The sequence below is a fragment of the Notamacropus eugenii genome, chromosome 3 (assembly GCF_028372415.1).
Source record: "Notamacropus eugenii isolate mMacEug1 chromosome 3, mMacEug1.pri_v2, whole genome shotgun sequence".
NCBI lineage: Eukaryota > Metazoa > Chordata > Mammalia > Diprotodontia > Macropodidae > Notamacropus > Notamacropus eugenii.
The window spans coordinates 231,563,213-231,580,189 of NC_092874.1; the positions used below are offsets into that span (position 1 = coordinate 231,563,213).

The 16,977-nt window shown below is 38.6% G+C and overlaps 1 protein-coding gene across 1 annotated transcript in view; it reads right to left on the reverse strand.

The window, feature by feature from the left end:
* Positions 1–13,104, reverse strand: part of CS (citrate synthase) — a 32,497-nt gene extending 19,393 nt beyond the window's left edge. Inside the window, exons 1-2 of the mRNA XM_072655049.1 lie at positions 13,077–13,104; positions 8,271–8,332 (exon numbers count right to left, since the gene is read on the reverse strand). The gene's annotated coding sequence lies outside the window, so the exon portion shown is untranslated. The remainder of the gene's footprint in view (positions 1–8,270; positions 8,333–13,076) is intronic.
* Between the last annotated feature and the right edge of the window lie 3,873 nt (positions 13,105–16,977).

Sequence of the window (16,977 nt, forward strand, 5' to 3'; positions counted from 1 at the left end):
GAGTATGTGTATACACATGTACGTATACATACGTACATGCATAGTACCGCGTGTATATATGTGTGCATGTATGTGAAGCAGGCCTGGACTCCAAAGTATCCGCTAGCCCTGGCAGCTATCCTGGTGACCACATCCCACAGACAGCTCATATCTCATCAGGCTAGGAGTGCGAGGGCCGAAAACTGCCCATCTTACACAGACTTCCTTTTAATCTCGTCTTTTTGCTGCCCACTGTCTTCGCCCAAAACGTCTGCACCCTTTTCTTTGTTTGGCTTCCATCTTGTTCTCCTCACAGGTTGATGAATGATTTAAAACCAAGATCTTGGCTTCTTCCGAAACACTTGAAGACTATCTGACCCTCTCTCATTTTCATTGACTTGGCCAAGGCTGATTGGAACATCTTTTCCTAATACCAAACTGGGGGGGCAGGGGTGTTTGTCCTTCGTTCTTGAAGAGGACCATGACATCAGGATGATGACATGACTTGCAGTTGACTTTGATTTGAGTGAGGAAGGGCTGTGCAAGTTCACCAAGCCTCACTTTTTTCGAAGCCCTAGGAACATGACTGTCTGGTACTTAACTTGCTTTGACCCTCAGACAGTGGATCTTAGAAACAAAAGCAAGGATCTCTGGTTCCCAGATTCCCCACTCACCCAGCTGCACACTTCTCTACCACAATTGCTAAATTGTGAAAAAGACATAGGAAAGGTACCCACAATGGTCCAGGTTTGGCTTTGGAACCGGATGATATCCAGCTTCCAATGAAAGAGGTATCCCTCAAAAGAGAAGGGAGGTGAACTCAGCTGCCTCCTCGGCATGATCAAAGCAGCAGAAGTCAATGTTTACCCCCAATTTAGGGTGTTCCAGAGAATTTGCTCATAGTCCTGGCACACAATCTGACCTGAATACATTCTCTCTGGTTAATCATCTACAATCAGCAATCCTCATGACAGGGTTTCTTCAGTGCCCATAAGAGGGAGATGCACCCTTACAGTGGGATGATTCAGAGGGTAACTATCAGGCATATAGGGACAAGCCTATTCTATTTGATGAGCTTTTAAGTGGTAAAGAAAGCTGAAAGATTTAGTGTTTGATATTTTTGCATAGTATTGAATGAGGATTTTTTAGGATCTAAAAGTGGTCTGTTAAAAGTTGACATAGTTAACTCCCATTTTGTTCTGTAATTGCTTTTTTTTGTTATATGATATCTCAGCAAAATGTCTCTTTCCTTTGTTGAAAGTGGATTTATAGAATAGCATAACTGACTCCATTTTGTCCTCTATCTGACATTTTTCTTTTTTTCTTTCTGCTGATGTCTCTTTTGATTGTACTATCCCTTTCTGGGAGTTATCTACCCCCTAATGACTTTAAGACCACAAAAGAAAACTCAGAGGACCTCAATAGTTCAAAGTACTCTCTTTTCTTTATCCTGTCTAATAAAGTAGACTCTTATTGACTGATTGATAAAAATAAGTAGTTTTCTTCTGTATTGTGTAAGTGGCTGTCCTAACAAGGACACATTCTTTCCTCTTTTGTTGTAATGAATACCTTTTCTCTGCTTTGTAGCAAATTTATCTTCTCTCTGACTTACTGACTTTGGTGAGGGGGACCTGCACGCTACCCCTCCCCCCTTTCTCCTGTGTGCCCAGTTACTGGTGGTATGTGTGTCACATTCCTGAGGGAATAAAGTGAAGTTTATTTGTCCATCTATAACCTGAGCTGGCCATGTGGGCAGTAGCTAGTAAGGATCCTGAAAATTATTATGACCACTGGCTTAGAATCTTATCATCTCCAAAGACTTTCCAGCATGCACATGAAAGTGAATACACAAATTCTAGAATTTCTAGAGTAGAAGAAGTAGAAGAGCTGATAAAGTTGTAGTCCAGCACCTTTGTGCTTTAAATTGAGAAAAATACAGAAACAAGTTGTGTTTTGTATATTTTGGTTCCTGAATTTTGGTTCCACATTGTCTCTCTTTTATCTCTTGTGACTGAGAAGACTTCATGTTTCACAGAGAGGGCTTCCTCTATTTCTGAGGAAATACCTAAACTAGGACTAGGATTTTTTTTTTCCAATCCTGGTGCCCCTTCATCCTATTTTCTACAGGCAAAAAAGCAAGACATTTGTCTGTCTAATTGTCATTCTGTGGTTTGTGATCACTGTATTGCCTCAAACATCCTTTCTGAATTTTCCATTTCATTTCTAAGCTGTTGTTAGCAAGTTCCATGTCACTAATGAAAACCTCAATTCTAACTTGAGTATTCAGTCTTCATTTTGAGATCCTCTGAATTCCCTTGCCCAAATAATGACATAATTCTGACATGAACAGAGTGGTCAGTGGTCATTATCAGCCCTAGTTGTGATTGGGTACAGACTCTGAGAACCCCATTGAATTCTCCATGAATCTTCCCACTCGATCTGGTGTTGATCTGAAGCCATAAGCCTTTCATTATTGCTTTGTCCAATACCCTCTGGCTGCTTCCCATCCTTTATTCCATAAAGTAGCCTAGCCCTTCATGATCTCTTACCTCTAGATTGCCCACCCTGCTTCCCACTCTAATCCTCCATTGTCTGTTGCCTCTCGATTGCTTTTAGCAGTTTCCCACCCTTGATCACATCAAAATCCCACACTCTCTCTTGGTTTTGAACTCTAGTTACCTCAGTTCCAACAAGATGCTTTTAGATTCCTTCTCAAGACCCTCCCTAAACCCCTCCTCCTATCATCCCAGACCACTTGGCCCTAGATTACTCCCAAAGTCTTTCTGTATCTAAGATCCTTCTTGTCTCCATGAGGGGGCTCAGATACGATCTAGCTCAGACTCTTTCTGGCCCACTTGTCACTACAAGCATTACAAAATGATGAAGCTTCTTGGTTTGTTGGTTGGTTGGTTTTTGTCCTTCGTTCTCAAAGAGGACCAAAATGGCATCACCACAATGAAGTGAAATTTCAGTGTGTCCTACTGTGGCTGATCAGACCAATATATGCTCAGAATACTCTACCACAGGTTGGGCACAGATAGTCCATGTGAATATTTAGGGTGGATACTCCAAATTTGCGCATCCTACATTTCCTTTGTGCTATCTCAATTCTGCTTTGTTCATAGAGCACAGCACCCTTTCTGGTGTAGGCATGCCATGCTGAGCAATTCTGTGCCAGTGTCTCCCATGTTGCACAGTCAAATCCAAAGTTCTTGAGAGAGACCTTGAGAGTGTCCTTGTATCGCTTCTTCTGACCACCATGTGATCGCCTGCCCATGTGAGTTCTCCATAAAATAGTCTTTTTGGCAAGTGTACATTTTACATTCGAACAATGTGGCCAGCCCATCCATCCAATTTGCACTCTTCTGAAGCATAATTTGAATGCTTGGCAGTTCAGCTTGAGCATGGACTTCAGTGTGTGGTACCTTATCCTGCCAGGTGATCCTCAGAATCTTCCTAAGACAGTTCAAATGGAAGTAATTCAGTTTCCTGGCATGGCACTGGTAGGCTGTCCATGTTTCACAGGCATACAACAATGAGGTCAGCATAACAGCTCTATAGACCTTCAGTTTGGTAGTCGGTATAACTCTTCTCTCCCAAACTTTTTCTTCAGAGCTTCTCAAACACTGAGTTAGCTCTGGCAACGCGTGCATCAACCTCGTTGTCAATGTGTACATCCCTGGAAAGTACACTACCAAGGTAAGTGAACTTATCCACAGCATCAAAACTTCTCCATTTGTTGTAACCAATGGTTCCATGTATGGATAGTGTGGTGGTGGCTGATGGAGCACCTGCGTTTTCTGGGTGTTAATTATTAGGCCAAAATTAACACAGGCAGCAGAGAATTGATGAAGCTTCTTTAAGAGTCAACCCAATATGGCAAATCTTTAATAGACTTATTTTTACTTTGGCTTAAAGAAGACTTGGGTCAAATTTGGGCAGAACCAGGGGTGTCAGTATTTTGGGATCCCAAGCACCCCAAACCTCAACATTATGGTTCTCTGACCACAACAGTTCCAGAATAAGGTTGACAAATTGGAAAAAAAAAATCCCAAGAAGAACTGGTCTGTTTACCTGTACTTGTTGGGCTCTGTCAATCTAAATGGCGAACAATAGAGACTTCTTTTATAAATTCTAAAGGTTAAGAGTCAGCTCTGATGCTAAGCTCTCCTTTACCACAAACTAAGACTTCCACTGACCCTTTGATTACATTTTCATTGGGAGATAAGTGTGTTATGTTCAGTATAAAGAGTGGGAACTTTTTCTGTTGAATATCTCCAAGATTTTAAAAGATGTAGTCTCAGCTTTGTGTTTCTAATTCTAGTCACACTGGAAATGCTAAGAGAGAGAGACAAATAAGAAGGAAGTAAATCCTTTCCCTTTTTCCAGAAATTTTTAACATTGCAAACTACTTAGATTCTAGATATATGAACTAAAAGGAAATCTGTTTCCCAAAGTGAGATTTGGATGTTTTTATAAATGCTGAAACACAAGTCTTCTTGTACAAAATGAGCAGTACAGAAATGTCTTACATAATTGCACATATATAACCTATATTGCATTGTTTACCACGTTAGGGAGAATGGAGGAGAGGAAGAGATAGAATATGGAACTCAAAATTTAAAAAAAAAAGTTTTAAAAATTATTTTACTTCTAGTTACTCCCTTCTCCCATTTGCCCTCCCTTCTGTCATCCTTCTTGCCCTACTTCTCTCCTCCCCTACTTTCCTGTAGTAAGATAGATTTTCATACCAAATTTAGTGAGCATGTTATTCCCTCCTTAAGCCATATGTGAAGAGAGTAAGCTTCACTTTTCCCCTCTCACTTTCTCTCTTTTCTGCTCCATTGAAAAAGATTTTTCTTATCTCTTTTATGAGTGATAGTTTGCCCCCTTCCATTTCTCCCTTTCTCCTCCCAATATATTCCTTTCTCATCCCTTGATTTCATTTTTTTATAGATATCATCCCTTCTGATTCAACTCAACCTGTGCTCTGTGTGTGTGCATGTGCGTGTGTGTGTGTGTGTGTGTGTGTGTAATCCTTCCACCTACCCAAATACTGAGAAAAGTCTCAAAAGTTACAAATATTGTCTTTCCATGTAGGAATGTAAACAGTTCAGCCTATGGGAGTCCTTTATGATTTCTCCTTGCTGTTTATCTTTTCATGCTTCTCTTGATTCTTGTATTTGAAAGTCAAATTTTCTCTTCAGTTTTGGTCTTTTCATCAAGAATGCTTGAAAGTCCTCTATATCATTAAATGACCATTTTTTCCCTTGAAGTATTATACTCAGTTTTGCTGGGTAAAAATTATTTTAACATGTAATGGGGGAAATAAAATATTATATGAACAAAAAAATGCTGAAATATCCTAGTGAATCTTAGGGGTTACAGCTCCTTAGGACTTAACTTTGTGAAACACTGTGAAAATTTCACTAGTGTGACTATTAACTCTTCTCTCCAGTTTGAAAAGAAAGGATTTGTCTAAATCAGAAAGCAAATAACTTGGAAATAAGCAAATTTTTATTTTAGGATAATGTTTTACCTTGTTACCATGTTTTTTTCAGTGAATGATTTAACAGAACATAATTGTCTAGATGACTTGGAAGCAAAATCAACTAAAGGAATTGGAATAGACAATGCATTTGCAAGCCCTTAAGTAATCAAGTTGGTAAAGTTTTACCTGGCAAGATAAGTGTCTGTACACCTTGAAAGTTTCTATTTTGATCTGGGAAAGAGTAAAAGTTTTTGCAGCAAATCAGTTGCATAAGAAAAGGAGTTCAGAAGTTGACTTAAGATATTATTGGAAAATAAAGATGTGAGAGATTGAGAAAGTAGATGCAAAGGAAGGTAAAGCTTTGAATCAATCTAGAGAGAGGTGCATCTTTTGTAGTCTGCTCGCCTTTAAATCCATAGGAAGAAAGAAAAAAAAATCTGCACTGATATAATGTGAACGTGAAGCTCTGTAAGAGGGCAATACAAACCAAGTAATGAAAGGGTGAGAAGGCAGAACTAGCTCTAGGCTGCCAAGTAAGTCCCCAAATGCTTGCTAAAATAGAATAAAAAGCCTTAGGCAAGGGTGCCCAATGGGTCTTCCTAACTTTACAGGGACTTACTGAAGGAGGGAGGGCCTGGCTGAATTGGTCATAGCCTACACAATGGTGCCCCCCAGTGGCTGTGAAGCTGCAGTTCTCAGAGAACAGCATGAAAATGTAATCTGGATGCTCCCTTTCCCCTCACTGGTGAAATCAGTCATATCAGCGAGTGTAAGCCTTGGGAAAAGTAATGACAAGTATACCTTTTATTACTGAGCTCTCCAGCCATATCACCAACTCCTACTTCTTCCCTTAGGAGCTGGAGCTGGTAAGGTGCTGGGGATGGAAGCTCAATTCCATGTGGACAGTCTCGGGCGGGTAAAGGTGGGAACTTCTAAATCTTAGAGTTCTCACGAGGCCCCCCCAGGAAACGACTGGGAATCGAGGTGAACCGAGCTATCTCGTGTATTTCCGCCTCTTCCCGTGAGAAACGTGACGGGAGAGAGCTCTCCCCGCCCTCGAGATTGTCCCAGATCTGGGCACACCTAACAGCACGGTATTCAGATGCAAACTATGCGGCTGGAGAGCTTAAGTACGATCAGGAAAGCCTGAAAGCTCTCTTGGGCGGAAGGGCCACGTGTGAGGACACAAGGCCGCTTTTCCTCTCTCCTCTCTCCCCTCCCCCTCTCTCCCCACTTATACTTCTACTTCCAATCTCTTATTGTAAGATCTTTGCCTCCTTGGGAGATTCTTCGCTCCCTCCTAAGGAAGAATTCTCCTGCACTTGTAACTAGACCCTGAAATAAAGCTCAACCCTTGTTCGACTCTGGAACGTCCTTTCTCTCATACGAGCATCCGGTTTGGCCAGCCGAAGACCTCCGATAGAGACCCTGAAATAAAGCTCAACCCTTGTTCGACTCTGGAACGTCCTTTCTCTCATACGAGCATCCGGTTTGGCCAGCCGAAGACCTCAGATAGAGGTAAGGGAAGACTCGGGTAGCCCTCAGGCCTCTAGGCCTGGCAGTAAGGATTTCAGAGGATCTAGTCCGAGCCCATTTTACAGATGAGGCATCTGGGGGAAAGAGAGGTAGTGAAGTCACTTGCCCAAAGTCACTCATGCAGTAAACATCTGAGATGGGGTGTGAAGCCAGGCTCTTTTACTCCAGGGCTTAGCCTGGGCTCATTTCACTGTGTCAGGCTCTACACTCTACACCTTGGCTTTTTTCCTACATGACTTCCCTTTTCTCCCTGATTTTCCTCTCCTCCTGTTGAAAAGTTATCCATATTTCATTCCCTGACTCAAATGCTGCTGGTTCTCTGATCCCCAAAGCCAGAAGTAATCACATTTTCCTCTGCGCTGTAACAATTTGTTTGTACTTCTTACAACTCTAAACAGAATCTCAGATTTGAATGGTACTTTGCAACTTCCTTGGTAAGGGGTTATCCAAACTGCCCTTGAGTTTTGATCAGGACAGAGTACGTATCATTTCCCTTGTTCTGTACATTATTCCTCTCAATGCAGCAGTCGTGGCATTAACATTTTTGGTTGCCATGTTGAAACTTTGCGCATAGTGAACTGCTCAGACCTTTTTTTTTTAATGGGATAAATTTATAACTTTATATTGCTACATCGCAATTATATATCATTGTAGAATACAGAAACTGCAGGAAGTTTTTAAAAGGTAAATACAAAGCACCCCAAACAAAATGAACAAATATACTTTGCTTTTGAAAAAAATATTTCAATTCTATAGCCCTCTTCTGATTTGAAGAGTTCCTTGTGCAATAAAAGAATATCCTCCTCCTCTTCTGCCCTCGATGTTCCAATATGGTTCCAATACTCTTTAGATCAGCTATACCTAGCTTAAAGCAAGGGGCAGTTAGGTGGTGTCAGGAATAGAGTACCAGACCTGGAGTCATTTTCATGAGTTCAAATAAGGCCTTAGACACTTACTAGCTGTGTTTGACCCCAGGCAAGTCACTAAACCCTGTTTGCCTTCATTTTCCTCATCTGTAAAATGAGCTGGAGAAGGAAATGGCAAACCACTCTAGTATCTTTGCCAAGAGAATCCCAAATAGGGTCATGATGAGTAGGACACAATTGAATAACAGTAACAAAAGCTTAAAACGAGCAGCCATGTCACTTTTCACTAAAGGGACTGGTTACCTATTTTATGTACATTTGCAAGTACTAGTTAGGTACAGTCACTATTCATTTCCTTAAATGTCAGAAAATGTTTCACTTTATTAAAAAAAAATTACCTTCAGGAAAAGAGATTATCTGGTTTCCTAGCTCGATTCAGAGTCCCTTCAATGATGTGTACCTATAGCATCATAAAATTGTGGTCAGTAAATATCCAGTGAATATTGTGTAGAGGGAAAAAATTAAAATAATGTAAATTCAGATTCACTGCATAGTTCATGTACAATCCTTCATTCCTTTTATTTAAAAGCAGAAATGCCCATTTAACTTGAGCTTAGAGCAGACCAAATAGCTGATTCAACGTACAATCGATCAGTTGTTGCTTATGTTGCTCTTAGATCTTGACTAGAGATTTGAAAGTGTACAGAGCTAACATATTATTTGTGAGGATCATATATAGCAAATACTTGAGTGTTCCAGCTGCCCTTAGCATGCCCTGGGCATTCTTCACTATGTACCATGCTTCCACACCAACCACACCTTAAAGATAAGGGAAATAAGGCATATTCCTGTGGCTTATACTATTCATACCTTTCTAACTTGTAGATTTCTAAAACCTGCTATGTTCTAGTAGTTGAGCTCCTCCCATGCAAACTATTATTTTTTGCTTCCTTAAAGTTTGTAGGGACTGTAACATTCAAAATATGTAAACCCTTATACTTTTAAGAGAAATCTGTGAGAACTCATGTCTCAGCTACTTCAACTTCAGGAATTCACTGCTGAGACAGAAATCCAAATCTTTAAGAAGTGTTGTCTTGAGGATTCTGGGAAGATGGTGGAGTAGGTCAGAAAATTCCAGGCTCTCCAAATGATTATCAACAAACATGACAAAATATCTCTAAGTGAACATAGGGAGGTGAAAATGGACAAAAGTAGAGATAAAGTAGTTGCCTTCCTAAGACAATATGAGAATACCTCTGGAAAGACTTGATCTCCTGGGGCAGAGGTTTGGCCTACCGGAAGCACAAATACCTCCTGAATCCTGCAGAATCAAGAAACAACAAGCCCTGAGGGCAGCTGATTCTGCTATCAGCCTCAGCCTCAGGAAGTTTAACCTCACGAAGAGTGTGGAGGTCAGATAGCAGAGCCCGAGAAGACTGAAAGGACCCTCTGCTGTCCCTGAACACCAAGCCCTGCGGTGCTGACCAGACTCAGTCCCAGGCTGCACTGCAGATGAGAAGAAGCAAGCACACCCTAGCTGAGTGTGGTACCAGAGGGGCGGGGGCCCTGCTGACTGTGGGCATTGGAAGAAGAGTGGAGCCCCTGGTTTCAATTCCAGGACAGAGGGGACAGTTGAAGTTTGCAGCCACAGGAGGGATCACCTGGAACACGAGCATTTGGGAGTCAGCATGACTGAGGGCCCTAGCCATGACTTGGAAGTGGAGAGGAGTGCCCGTGGTTAGGCCTTGGGATAGAGCTCAGAAAATAACTAAGAAGGACCTGAGACCTGGGGCACCATTCCCCCCACCTGGGGACTAAAACCTGATTACAGTAATAAGCTGCTAAAAATAAAAATGAGTAAGCAAAGAAGAAAGAACCTTAGGTATAATCAGAGATAGTTATAATGGGGATAGAGATGATCCGGGTTCATATTCAGAAGAAGAAAGTGAAATAAAAAATGCTACTACTACCTCAAAAAGAACTGTCAAAGGGTCATAAACCCAAAAAGAGTTCTTGAAAAAACTTTAAAAGAATGTCAAAAATCAAATGAGAGACAGAGGAAAAATTAGGAGTAAAAAATAAGAGCAATCCAAGAAAATCAAGAAAATTACGAAAAGAGAGCCAATTAGAGAAAGAAATCCAAGAATTTAAGGAAGAAAATAACTTCTTGAAAGCTAGAATTGGACAGGGGTAAGCAAATGACATAATTAGACACCAAGAAATAATAAAATAAAATCAAAAGAATGAAATCCTAGAAGAGAATTTGAAATATCTCAATAGAAAAACAACTGATCTGGAGAACAGATCAAGCAGAGACAAGATAAGAATTATTGGACCACCTGAAAGTTACTATTAAAAAAGAATCTTGATATAATATTACAAAAACTTATTAAGGAAAATTGCCTTGAAGTTCTAGAACAAGAGGGTAAAGTAGAAATAGAAAAAAATCCCAGGATGAAAACTTACAGGAATATCATAGCCAAGATTCAAAGCTTCCAGGTTAAGCAACAAAAAAAGAAATCAAATACTGCTGAACAACAATCAGGAATACACAAGACCCAGCAGCTTCCACACTAAAAGACCACAGGTTTTGGAACATCATATTTCAAACAGCAAAAGAGCTGGGACTATGGCCAAAAATAACTTGCTCAGAAAGTTGAATGGAAAAAAAAAATGGACATTTAATGACCTGAAAGACTTTAAAGTATTTGTGACCCAAAAAAGCCCAAATCAAAACAAGACAGAACTCAATGGAAAATTTGAGATATGAGATCCAGGAGAAATGTAAGGTCAACATTAAAGACCAATTATAAAGGACTTAATAAGGTCAAACTGTTTACTTCTTATATGTGAAAATGTTATCAGTGTTCTTAAGACTCATTATTACTTAGATAGTTTGGAAGAAAGGTTGGAGCTGAGCTGCATATGATGAGATAATTCTAAAAAATAAAATTGGGTAGAACAAGGTAAAAAAGCAGTAATCTCATATAAATGATGTGTGAAAGGAAGAACTGATACAGAGGAAGTAGATGGGGATGGAGTGCTGGTAGTGCTAGAGTCTTACTCTCATTAGATCTGGGATAAAAGAAGGAACAATATATACATCTAGAAGGGTAAAAAAGTCTTCTAAATTTATAAAGAAATAAGATGAGGGCATAGGATAAGGGAAAGACTTTTACAAGGTGTATAGATTAAGATATAGGAAGGTGGGAGTGTGTGTTTGTCCTTCTTTGCCAAAGAAGACCATGCCATCAGAGAAATAATGATATGACTTGCACTTGACTTTGTTTTGAGTGAGGGAGGGCTGTGCAGGTCACCAGCCTCACTTCTCCTCCAGAGCCATCTGAATCCAGTGACCAGATATTCATCAGGATGACTGGAGATGACCCAGGATGAGGCAATTGAATTAAGTGACTTGCCCAAGGTCACACACCTAGTGAGTGACAAGTGTCTGAGGTGAGATTTGAACTCAGGTCCTCTTGCACTGGTGCTCTATCCACTGCACCACCTAGCTGCCCAGGAAGGTGGGAGAGAGGATAAGGGAAGGATTTCTAGAGGAATGGGTAGAATGAGGAATATGGAGGAGTCTGGGAAAGGGATACTTTAAAAAGGTGTGGATAAGGGAGGTAGTGGTTGGAAGCAAACTAGACTATGAAGAGGGATAGGGTAAAAAGAAAAGCTGAGAAGGATAACAGTGAGGAAAAATAGGATAGGGAAATACACAAATAATAATTATAACTTTAAATGTGAATGGAATGAATTCCGAATAAAACTGAAATACACAGCAGAATGGATTACAAACCAGAATCTGACAATACATTGTTGGACCAGGGCAAGGGGATAGGATAGGGAGGTTCTTTTAGAAGGGTGTGTAGATTAAGAATTAGGAGAGTGTTGGCCAACCCTAGATCCCTCCCATTGTCTTTCTGTATATAAAATCCATCTTGGCCTCTTTTAAGGTACTCAGATTCAGTCTGGCCTGCTTGCATTAGTGATACAAATGCTTAGATTCCTTAAGAGTCTGGCCAATGTGGAGGATCTTTAATAAACTTTTAATAATAATATTCAGTCAAATCTTTGATTGAACAAAAAGAAAAGAATTAGAAGAGTGAAGGAGAGGATAAGGGAGGAACTCTTAGGAGGGGTAGGTGAATTAAGGAATTAGAGGGCAAGGTAGTGAGTAAAAGTAAATTAGATGCCTAAGAAGGGATAGAGTAAATAGGATGAGAATAGTGAAGAAAAATACAATGGAAGGAAATACACAAGCTATTATAAACTTTGAATGTTAAAGGGATGAATTTACCCTTAAAACTGAAATGGATAGCAGAACGGAGGTTTAAAATTCTGAATTCAACAATGTATTGTTTATAAGAAACATAATAAAAAATGAGAGGTATACACAGAATTAAAATAAAGGGCTGGAAAAGAATTTATTATGCTTCAGGTGATGTAAAAAAGGCAAGGGTAGTAATCATGATCTCAAAGTTAAAGCTAAAATAGATTTAATTAAAAGAGATAAACAGGAAAACTACACTATATATCATCAATATTATTCAACATTGTTTTAGACCATTTAGTAGACAGTATAAAATACCTAAGAGTATACTTTCCAAAATAGACCCAGGAACTACATGAACATAGTTGTAAAATATTCTATACAAATAAAATCAGATTTAAACAACTGGAGATATATTCATTGTTCATGGGTAGGCAGAGTCAATATAATAAAAATAACAATTTTACCTAACCTATTCAATTCCATCCTAATTAAATTACTTAAAAAATTATTTTACTGAGTTAGAAAAAAAATAACAACAAAAGAATTTCAAAGAAACTAATGAAAATGTAAAGGAAGGACATTTAGAAGTACCAGACCTTAAAGTATATTACAAGGCAGTAAATATCAAAACTATCTGATATAGGTTAAGAAATAGAAGGTAGATCAGTGAAACAAAGTAGTCATACAACCCACAGTAATAGAGGGCTATAGTAATATTGTGTTTGACCAACGTAAACATTTAAGATTTGTGGATAAGAATTCACTATTTGGTAAAAGTTGTTAGGAAATCTAGAAAGCAGTCTGGCAGAAATTGAGCATAGACCAATATCTTAAGCCATGTATCAAGATAAGGTTAAAATGTATACTTGACCTAGAAATAAAGGGAGATATAAGAAGAAAATTAGAAGAACCTGGAACATATTACCTAACAGACTCATGGGTTGTTGTGTTTGTCCTCTGTTCTCAAAGAGGACCATGACATCAAGATGATGACATGACTTGCAGCTGACATATGAATAAACAAAGGAGGGCATTGTGACGTATAAAATGAATAATTTTGAATTTAAAAGTTCTTGTACAAGTAAAACCAATATATCCAAGATTGGAAGGAAAGCAGAAAATTAGGGAAAAAAACTTTCATAGACAATCTCTCAGATATATAAGTATATATAAGAAGTATGTAAAGAACTTTGTCACATGTATAAGAATATATGTCATTCCCCAACTGACAAATTGTCTAGGGATATGAACAAGCATTTTTTCAGTGAAGAAATTAAAGCTATATATATAGTCATATGAAAAAGTGCTCTAAATCATTATTGATTGGAGAAATGCAAAATGAAACAACTTTGAGATAACATCTTATACCTTCAGATTGGCTAAAATGATAGATGCCCTTCAGTTGGGGAATGGCTGAGCAGGCTGAGGTATGTGATTGTCATGGAATACTGCTGTGATATGAGAAATGATAAGCTCGTTAATTTTAGAACTATATGGTAAGACTTGGACCTATGAAGAAAGATGCTATCCATCTCCAGAGAAAGAACTGACAAATAGAAATACATATAGTATGGTCTTACATATATGTATATGTGTGTATATGTAGATATGTATGTATCTAGATATATATGTACATGTACATATATTCATGTTTAATTGTGGCCATCTCTAGGGTGAGGTAGAAAGGAAGGGAGAAAAAAATAAAATAGAAAGTGTCCAGCACAGAACAAAAGAAGACTTTGAAGGAAGCACAGAAAAACTAGGTAGCTTTGAAAACAATGCGTAGCATTTTATTAGATAGGTTTTTTTTTTAAGTAAACAGTTTGAAATGGAAATGTGTTGTTTTATATTGAATCCTGTCTTTATATTCTGCTGTGTACATGGAAATGTTTCCTTTTCTCATTTTGTATTTAACTTTAAAATGAATAAAAATTAAAAAAAATAAATGTTTAAATACTGGGTTTTTTAAAAAGACTTTTAAAACTTTTTGAATATTGATCCCTTTTTTTTGTTTCCCCATTATTAAAAAGGTCATTTTACCACAAAAAATCTATGGGTTTGATTATAATATACACCTTAAAAGAAAATATTTCAGCTAGATTACAAGAATAACATTTATCAAATTTATAAAGAAATAATCTGATTGTAGGTAGTCCTCATGTGGCACATGTAAATATAAATCTTCTGCAAACCCCTTCAGCATTTAACTCTTTTGTTTATTCCAAAGCCTCATCTTGTTAATTTAGAGAGACCATTAATGATTGAATTCCACTGAGAGCCTGGCTTTTTACAGTCATCTCTACACCAAAGAAGGAAATGAATCCACTGTTGGGCTGTTTTTGAGAGATGTACAGGTAGTCATGATTCCAAACCTTTTAGTAGGGAGAGGTAACACTGGCAGCCCCAAGAAGATGTCCTACCCACCTATCTAAGGAATATTTAAAAAATATATTAAATTGACATCATCCTACAAAAAAAAAAATTAGTAAGGGAGTAGAGGACTACTATGAGGAATGTGTTCTGGATTTTGCACCTTTTTCTTTTGGGGTATGAGCACAGAAGACTGTTGCCTTGCTGCTATTAGCAATTTGTAAAGAACACTAAATATGTCAGTAGTGGTGGTGGTGTGTGTTTAAGAGAGAGACAGAGAAACAGAGAAGGTTCAAGTCCACATGTGACCTGTATAATTGAGTTGGCAATTCAGTAAAACCATTCTGTCATCCTGCCACATTGTAGAAATGTCCACAGTAGCGCCACTCCTGTCATTTGGTTCAGTTAACCCGCTCTCTACTGGTAAGAGGATATTCTCTACGCTCAGGAATGGGCTCTGTTACTCAGCACTGCTCTCCTCCTCTAGTGGGTCATTTCCAGTGGCATGGAGAATAGAAATACAAACTCTTCCATCAGGGTAAATGTTTGGACAAATGTAACACCAATCGCGGCAGCACAACTGAGAACTGCTGCTATGAATAATTTCAAGGATCTGATTGCATAGTATAATGAACTCTCCATTCAGCAATAAACTAAACATGGTTCATTAAAGTAAAGCCTAACATTCATAGCAACATCCTTAATCAAGACCAAGTGTCCAAGTAAAGTCCTCTTTCATCTTAACTTGAGGTTGACTTCCAAGTCCCATGGCTCTTCCTCTGTGGGCTGACCATTTCTGACTCTTGCCTGGATTCACACATAGGCAGCTTTCTGTTCCTGCTCCATGTCTCAGTTCAGGAGGACTGCTCCACTCCGCAGCTTCTGTCTCTGGGAAACCAAACTCAACAGGCCAACAACAATACTGACACACACCACCAGCACTGTCATTTCAGTTCACCTCCAAAGTGCAGAGGCTATGTGCTAACAGCTCAGTTCACTTTAACAACTCTCAAAAGGGACTAAGCCTCCTTCTCATGGGTGTGTTTCTGCCCTACTGCTCCATTTGCTTTCAAAGTTCTGAGGCTCCTTCAGCAAGTTGAAGCCCAGAGGTCTCCTCCCAGCTCTCTTCTCAATGCCAGCTCACTCCTTCAGTGCTGGCTCTCTTCATGTCTGTTTTCTCAGCACCAGCTGTTTCTTTACATACAGTTCTACTCAGTATCTAATTGGCTAGAACCCACATGCACATATCTGATTGGTTAAAACTCAATCCAGAAAAACAGGAAAGATCCTACTTTGCTTGGTGTTACAACAAAACACCTCACAGGCAATCCTCTTCTTCAGATAACTAGATAAACAGTTGAATGGAAAATTCAGAGCAAGGAAAACAAAATTCAAAACAAGTACCTTTTGGTCCCAAGACCAAGGATTCTCCTATTTTCAAATTATCTTTATTCAACAGGCTTTACACTGTTACTTCCTGTACATTTAGTCAGTTGCATAAATTATACTTGATGGTTGATGAAGTGGCCTTCTCCATTATACCAGATCGGTATCTAAAATCTTTTTTTTCACAAGAACTGTTGTCTAGCCATACCTCTCCCAATTTGTATTTGTGAAGCTGATTTTTTGAATCTAAGTGTAGCACTTCTACATTTTTATTACTAAACATCATCCTAATAGATTTGGCCTATTAAATTTTGATATTTTTTATTCAAGATGTTAGTTATCCCTCTTAGCTATGTTTTACCTTCAAATTTTGGACTTCAAACATATACTTATTTTACAAATACAATATATGTATATGTGTATGTGTACACATACAAATATATACATATATATGTACACATGCACATTATTTCCTCTCCCTGTTTCATTTGGTTTTGTATCCCTATTACCTAGAAAAGTGCCTGGCATATAAGGGGAATTTTATAAATGCTTGTCAATTGGTTGATTGAAATCATTGATACAGGTGTTGAACAGCACAGGGCCAAGGACAGATCTCTTGAAATATTCCATTAGTGCTCTCTCCAAGTGGACATTCATTGATCCATTAATTACTAGTCTTTGGGATATTGTAACCTGTTCCAAATCTACCTAATAGTAATATCATTCAGCCCACATATTTCCATCCTGTCTACAAGAAGAGAATGACTTTGTCCAATGCTTTGCTGAATCCAGTTACTCTGATTGACTAGTCTAGTAACCTTGCCAAAAGAAAGAAATGAGGTTAGGCTGGTATGGCTTGTTCTTTCAAAGTCATGATCATTCTTAATGACTAGACTTCCTGGTGACCAGCTCACAAATCATCCACTTAATAATATGTTCAAGAATTTTGTCAAGAATAGAAGCTCTCCCTTTGCTCATGAACTATGAAAAAACTGGGATATTTGTATTTTTCTAGTTCTGCCAGTTTTTTCAATACCTAGAATGTAATTCATCAAAGTCAACTGGATGCT